The sequence below is a fragment of the Ailuropoda melanoleuca genome, chromosome 1 (genome assembly GCF_002007445.2).
Source record: "Ailuropoda melanoleuca isolate Jingjing chromosome 1, ASM200744v2, whole genome shotgun sequence".
Taxonomy (NCBI): domain Eukaryota; kingdom Metazoa; phylum Chordata; class Mammalia; order Carnivora; family Ursidae; genus Ailuropoda; species Ailuropoda melanoleuca.
In genome coordinates, this window is record NC_048218.1 from 160,147,270 (window position 1) to 160,155,232 (window position 7,963).

Sequence of the window (7,963 nt, forward strand, 5' to 3'; positions counted from 1 at the left end):
TAGTTCTCAGGTTGGTATGCCCAAGATCTACCTGAGATGCTTGTTCAAATTGCACATATCTGCCCTACCCTTTCAGATGTGGATTCAGTAGGTCAAGCATTAGGATAACCAACTATCCCAATTTGCCCAGGACTGTCCTGGTTTTACGAAAATCACGCTACTTGGGAAATCCCTCAGTTCTGGGTCTGTCTGCTGGAATCTGCACATTTAACAAGCATTCTAGTAAATTTGTGCGTGGATAATCTTCAGACTATATTTTGAGAAATGCTGACCTGGAGGGTTGATGTTAACTTACAGTTTTTACCAGGTGGAGGGAGAAGATGTGATCAAGTACAGCTATAAAAAGAACTGGGTAGATTTTAAGTGTAGTCACTTTTGAGCCTAAATTGTGGATGGGAAGATGACAAGTTAAATATTTAAGTACACAAAATCCATCAGACTTCAGCACCTAGTGTCCCCCTTCTCACAGTGCTCAATTTGTCACATTCATGGTATCATAGCCTTATTTTTCACCCTTGCTCCTCGCATCATTCTTGTTGACTTTGACATCTAGGTGTCTTGCTTCTTGACCTGCTCACATTCCATGTCCGTCAGAGTCCAGTCAGGAAAGAGAAACCATGCCAGTTATTTGCACAGAGAGAATCTGATATGAAGACTGGTTAGCTAGGTATAAAATTCTTAACGAGGTCACTGAAAGAGTAAATGGAGAACACTGAAGTACTCCTGCAGTAGGCAGCTACCACCCCCAGGACTGGGTGGAGGGCAGGGAGGGAGCCAGGATTATCAAAAATTAAACACTAAGAAGAGGGCCTGCAGCGCTGAAACACATCTCTGAAGGGCAGTGTGCTCTGCTGGTGCTGGGGTCCCTAAGATGGGCTCCACAAAGCCGCTTCTGCAAGTGCCGGGAAAACATAAACCGGACGTGTTGGCTGCTATAGGAAGGAACTGCCACCTGGGTGAAGAAACACCGCTGGGGGAGTGGTGATAGAAATGGGAAACAGGGAGGAGCAAGCCCCTTCTTCCTCCTCCAGCCCGGCAGTCTTGCTCTGCACTCCCCCACCGGCAGAGTGTAACAGGGAGCCATTTGGCAAAGCACAGGTGGGCCGCAAAGTTCCAGCCCTTGTATCACGACGGGAAGGATAGAAGCTGAATTTGGAGCAAAGAGACAAGGGCGTAACAGTGGGCACATCTCCTATGCCATTTTCTCCCACCTCACCTTGGCCAGTCTTTCCCATGATCATGCACTTGAGCTTATCACCACCAGTCTCTGGGTCACCTCTGAAATAACAATCTCCAGCATCTCGCTCTCTGACTGTTCCCGTACCTAAGCCTCACCCACTCTAAGACTCCCGTTTCGGCGTCACTTCGACCTCACGAAAACCTCCAATCCCTCTTTTTCTGACCAGCCTTGCCTCCTTAAACAGCTTGGATTCCATGCCATGATAGTCACATCCTTACTTTTAGCTCCCTGGATTTTCTCTCCTTGTGTCCTGCTTGCCCATCAGAATGCCATCACTAGTTAAGCCCTAACGATCCAACCACTTCATGCCCACAGCAAAGCAGCTGACCGTTGACTGGTCTCACTTTAATTCCATGATCATACATCTCAAACAGATCCTAAATATTCCTCAACAATGTGGGGCGCCTGGGTGGCACAGCGGTTAAGCGTCTGCCTTCAGCTCAGGGCGTGATCCTAGTGTTGTGGGATCGAGCCCCACATCAGGCTCCTCTGCTATGAGTCTGCTTCTTCCTCTCCCACTCCCCCTGCTTGTGTTCCCTCTTTCGTTGGCTGTCTCTCTCTATCTCCGTCAAATGAATAAATAAAATCTTTAAAAAAAAATATTCCTCAACAATTGACCATATCTTCCTGGAGTGTTTACTTCCCTCCCTTCCCAAATACCATGTCACCTTTTACAACTTCTCTTTCTCCTCCAGTCTCGTTCACTCTACCCCTCTCCCCATCACTGCCAGCTAATGACCTTTTCTCTCATTTAATGGCAAAACCAGAAACCATCTTATGGTAAGCCCCCTCAACTTCCTGTCCTCAGATAGACCAAGCTAACTTTATCGGAGCCTAGACTTTTTGCTTTCCTTCTTGCAAAATGGGTGATGTGACCCTGTTGCTATGAAAGTTCAGCCCCCCTGTTTGGGCCCTGGCTTTCATCTCTTCTCTTCTTCCCAAGGACTTCACTTCTGCAACTATCATCCCCTTACTTCCCGCAATCAGTTTCTCCCTCTCTATTGGATTATTCCCTACGGCCTATGAAAAGCCTCAAAACTTGAAAGAAAGAAATAAAATGTGAGAAGGAGAGACAAAGAAAAGAGAAGAAAAGGAAAAAAGGAAAAAAGAAAAAGAAAAAAACCTCCCTTGATTTCACAATCTCCTTTCAGCTACTAATCCATATCTGTCCTCCACTTGACAACAAAACATTCGGAAAGTGTTGCCTATAGTAGCTATCTTTATTTCCTTATGTCCTATTCTCTCCAGAACCCAAGTTAATTGGGCTTCAGTCAGCATTAACAAAGACATCCATGTTGCCAATAACGATGGTGATTTCTCTGTCAGTAGCTCTCACGACCGCTCAGCAGCAATGGAGTCTGCTGGTCACATGACATCTCTCAGTTTCTGAGACACCACGTCCTCTGGTTCCTCTATCCAACCGGCGCCTCCTGAACCGGAGCCTTTGCGGATCCCCTCTTCTTCAATTTCACGTGTGAGTGTTGGAATGCCCAGAGCTAGATCGTGGGACCACTTCCCTGATCCATTTCAACTCTTTCTCGAATCAGTCTCATCCTGTGACTCCTGATTTAAAGATTCAGTTGTCTGTTTTTCCATCTCCAGTTGGATTTTTTTTTCAGATTTCATATTCCAATTGTTTGTTGCTAGTATATACAATCACAATTGATTTTTCTATATTGACTCTGTTTCCTGAGATCTTGCTAAATTCATTTATTCTAGGAATTTTTGTAAGATTCCATAGCATTTTCTATCAGGAAAATCATGGCATCTATAAATAACCACACATTTGTTCCTTTTTACCAATCTTTATGACGTACCTGACAAATAATAACAAAAAGCAAACTGGCATAGCATTATTAATAAAAGATAAAAAGCACTGTGTTAGTCAGCTAGGGTTTCCATAACCAAATACCATAGGCTGGCTGACTCAACAGACATTTATTTTCTCATAGTTCTGGACATTACAAGTCCAAAATCAAGTTTTTGGCAAGGTGGCTTTTTTTCTGAGTCCTCTCTCCTTGGTTTGCAGATGGCTATCTTCTCACTGAGTTTTCACACGGTTGTTCCTTTGTATATGTAAATGTCCGTGCGCTAATCTCTTCTTTTCATAAGGACACCTGCCTTGTTGGATTAGGGCCCACCCACGTGACCTCATTTTACTTTAATTACCTCTTTACAGGCCCCGTCTCCAAATAGTTACATTTTGAGGTACTAGGATGGGGTTAGGATTTTAATATATGAATCTTGGGGTGGTGGGCACAGTTCAGTCCATAACAAGCACGATAGGGATTAAGAGAGATTATACTATAATAAATGGAATAATCCTTTAACAATGTATAATAATTATGTGTTTTTGCATACCTGCCAAAATAATATCAAATATAAAAAATTTAAGAATTGCAAAGAGAAATGGACTAATCTATAACACTAATGTGAGAGACTTTAAACATATGTATCTCCTGGCAAAATTTTTATCTAGTTTACCAAATATTAGGAAGGATATAGAACACACAATTTATGGGATTCATAAATCCTAAAACACATTCAAAAATGGACTATGAGCAGGCAATAAGATGATATCAGATATTTGCAGAGTCAAAATCACACCTGTCAGGGGAGGCTGGATGGCTCAGTCGGTTAAGCATCTGCCTTTAGCTCAGGTCCATGATCCCAGAGTCCTGGGATCGAGCCCCATGTCTAGTTCCCTGCTTAGCAGCAGAGGCTGCTTCTCCCTCTCCCCCCTACTTGTGCTCTCTCTTGCTGCCTTTCAAATAAATAAATAAAATTTTTTTAAAAAAATCACACCTGTCACGTTCTCTAATCTCAATGCAAAATAAATTAGAAATCAAAAACAGAAAGATAAAGAAACTCAAAACAGACAGAAATTAAATTTACTTCTGAGTAACTTGTGGGTTCAAAGGAAATAAAATACAAAATATGAAACAGTACCAAGAAATATTCAAAGTGCTTCCAATCACAACATGGGAATACAGATAAAAAAAATTGGGGGGAAATGTATAGCTTTAAATTAAAATTCATTAGAATATAAGACATATTGAACATAAATGAGTTAAGCATTCAGCTGAAAGTTCAAAATAGTAAAAGGGTACACTGAATTCAAAGAAAATAATAACAATAATAATAGCAACGAATAAAATGAGCAATGATGGCAACATAGAAAAACGAAGCTGATTCTTGGAAAAGACAAGTTACATAGTCATCTGACAAGACTGCTGATGGCGAAAAGAGAGAAATGGCATCCATACACACTGGACACAGAAGGACAAATGCAAGGAAATGGCCTTTGCTGAGCCTCGGGAAGCTGGAGGGAGAATCTGATGAAGGCTATCACAGGCACTCTGGTGGGACAGACAGGAGAGCCTCTTCGTCCCTGAAGGAGTGTGTTGGTGGAATTCACCCAGTTTTCCCATGACTACCAATGGGCTCTGCCCATCAGTTACTTAGACCTGAGCTGATGGCAGGGTGCCCTCAGACACGGCTACCTGGTTTCTCAGAACCACCCACCCAAGGTGGTCTGGCGAATGCAGAATCCCTGAAGTGGGGGGCGCCTAAAGTTTGGGTCATGGACCAATCTCTGACACCTGGAGCCCCAATAGTAGTAAAGTAGGAAATGTTGAGGTGAGGCACTGAGAGCCCCTCACACCCCCACCGGACTCACGATTGGAGACCTGCAGGCAGAAATTGGATCATAGCTGATTTGGGAGGCGGGGGAGCGAGAACGAACCTGAGAAATGTTTACTGGATGTAACTCTAACCGCATGATTGATTAAAAAAAGAGGGGAGTCGATTACAAAGAAAAAAATAAAAGATTTCCTGACTTATTATTATATATACATGAATACATTCTCACAAAACAAGCTATATAGACATACAGAAAGTCAAACCTTCAAGTTCCTCTTTGTTCCTGTCCCCTCCCGCCTCCCACCCATGCACGTCAACTCCCCGAGGGGACTTGAGTCAACAGTGTCTGCCCCATCCTCTTTAGTGCATCTACACATCTTACATGATCACTTCTGAGTAGAGTTTCTGTTTTAATGTCCGTGAGGCAATCATCCTACTCTTTTCACATTAGAACCTCTAGCTTCAGAAAGAAGAGGAGAGACCTTGGAACTGGATGGGGTGGTGAAGCTAACAGAGGTTTTCAAAACAGAGTTCTGAGTTCAGGGTCTCAGCAGCACTTCTTTTCTTTGGAGGAGATGCTTGTTTCCTAAGTGGCCAATTAAAAATTTAGTACTGTTTTTGCAACTTCCTGTGAGTCTGTAATTATTTCAAAGCATAAAAAATACTAATTGTTTAAAAGCCAGCATGCAGTTCGATGTATTTTCTTTTCCTTGGCTCTGCACTTCTGGAAGCGTTGGGTCCAGATGGAACTTTCATCAGCCCTGGTCTCTGGGTAACTGTGATGAGCAGACCTCCTTGCCCACCCATGGTAGACAGGTAGCATATGTGCAAAATATGCTTTGCTGGGTTAAGCAAAAACAACAACAACAAACAAAAATACAAACAGACTGGCTTGTGTCATGGTGCCTCTCTCTCTCTGCCTCTCATCACGCATTCGAGGGAAGCCACCTGCCACTCTGGGAAGGCACTCCGAAGCTTATGAAGCGACGCCGCGGTGAGGGCCTGACGTATTTGGCTGACAGCCGACATGGAATAGAGAACTGTCGACAAATGCAGGACGGAGCCGAGAGGAAGATCATCTGCCGTGAAGCCTCCAGATGATGGCAACCTTAAGAGGAGCCCGCAGCCACAACAACCCAGCTAAGCCACTCCCTGACTCCTGACCCTGGGAAGCTGCGCGGGGACAATAAAGGTTTGCTATTTGAAGCTGCTAGATGGGAGGATGTGATCAGCAAAAATAATGAATACACAAGGGCAGAGCCGCATTTCGGCTTCTGCGGGGCCTAGGCACGCTGGCCTTTGCAGGTGCGTTCTGCTGTAAACATTAAAGATTCTATTTTGTCATCATGTTGGTATAAGGACAAATATAACCTAGGCGGGATTCATGATTATATATTCATTTTTAGATGTTCATGTTTCTCTTGGATTTTAAACGAAATTAAAACATTCTTGGAGGCTCTAATCATGGGCTCCAGGCACTGTGCCCTCTGAGTCCAATGGTCGTCAGTCCTGCCCATGGGCATAGCATGGGAGGGACATGCCGTCACTGAACCATATTGAATACTGAAGAATAACTTACTAGCCCTCACTGTCCTCAAAGCCAAGTAAGAAGTCTAACCCCCGGCAGAACTCTTAGGATTTGGGCAAAATCCTACCCCACACTCGCGGATCCTATTGGGCCCTACATCTCAGGTAACCTGGAAGAAGACAGACTGACTGTGTGGGGATCCAAGCACACGCCACGCTAAGTGATTACTAAAAGGCAACGGCGTGAGCTGCACGTGAGGTCCACTGAAATTTGGTATATGGGCTGCAACTACTCAAGGCTGAGGTGGGCTGCATAACACTGCATTCTGGACCCTGTGTCTACCTGAAACTGATCGCTGATATTCACAACTGAATTCAATCTGGAAACAGTAAAGTATGTGGTCTCACAGACACAGGAGTAGCTGACTTGAGCTTAAATGCTACCTTTGGTACTTATTTGCTGTGTTACCTTTGGCGAATTTCTTAACCTCCCTGTGCCTCAGTTTTATGATCTGTAAAGTGGGAATAATGACAGAACCTACCCCACAGGATAGTTGTGAGGATTACATGAGTAACACACGTAAAACACGTAGAACAGCACCTGGCATAGAGTAAGCCCTCAGCGTTATTATTATCGTCTTCATTATGCATGGTTATTACTACGGAGCTTCACTGGGGCTCACCCTAACTACAAGGGGCATTCTTATTACTCTCCTCACAGAGCGTGCAATTAAGTTTCAGGTGTCTCAGAGCAACCATCTTGTAAAATGAGCTGCCGTGTGTCTCCATCGAATGGAAGGCAGTAGTCAGGAATATGCCAACTGGAAAGATCTAGGTGGAGTGGAGAGCCGGGTTTTTTTTTTTTTTTTTTTTTTTTTGAGAGCTGGGTTCTTGAACAAGGCCAGCAGAGCACAAGGACTGATGACTCCTTAGTGCCTTTGGATGAACAGTTCCCGTCCGTGGCTCAATGGGCTCTACTTTTGAGATCCTTCCCAAATAATTAAAAGCCACAGCTTGGTTCACCAATAGTATTAGTTGATGGCTATTGGGTGGTAAACTGCCATTCTCTGCCAACGTTTGGAGTATGTAAGTGGAAAGAACAGAGAATAATCAGTCTGTTAGCCAAAGTCTGGCTGGCATCATTGCTGGCCACCTGGTACATATTCATACCAGCTCCTGGATAATTGCCAGAAGTCCACGAAGGCCAAGTGGACAGTGGACAGTTGGGTCATGTAGACAGTCCATGTTTGGGCTCAACAGATGCTGGAAAAATTCGGCCCACTGAGGTCAAATTTGAATGGTACATAGCATGAGAGTTTTATTAACCTGCAGAACATCAAGTGGGTTCAGAGAGTATCAGGACGTGGTGGGCTGCACATCTTGCTCGGGTAGGTCTCACTGTCTCTCTGAAAACCAAAATATTGTTGCAGAATGGGAACAAGTGAATACAACCAGGCACAAGTTCAAATGTGTACAAACCACCCACTGCTGGCAGATGGACTACATCAGAGCCCCATCCACAGGGCGAGAGGGGCCGGCTGTGCAGTGAAGGAA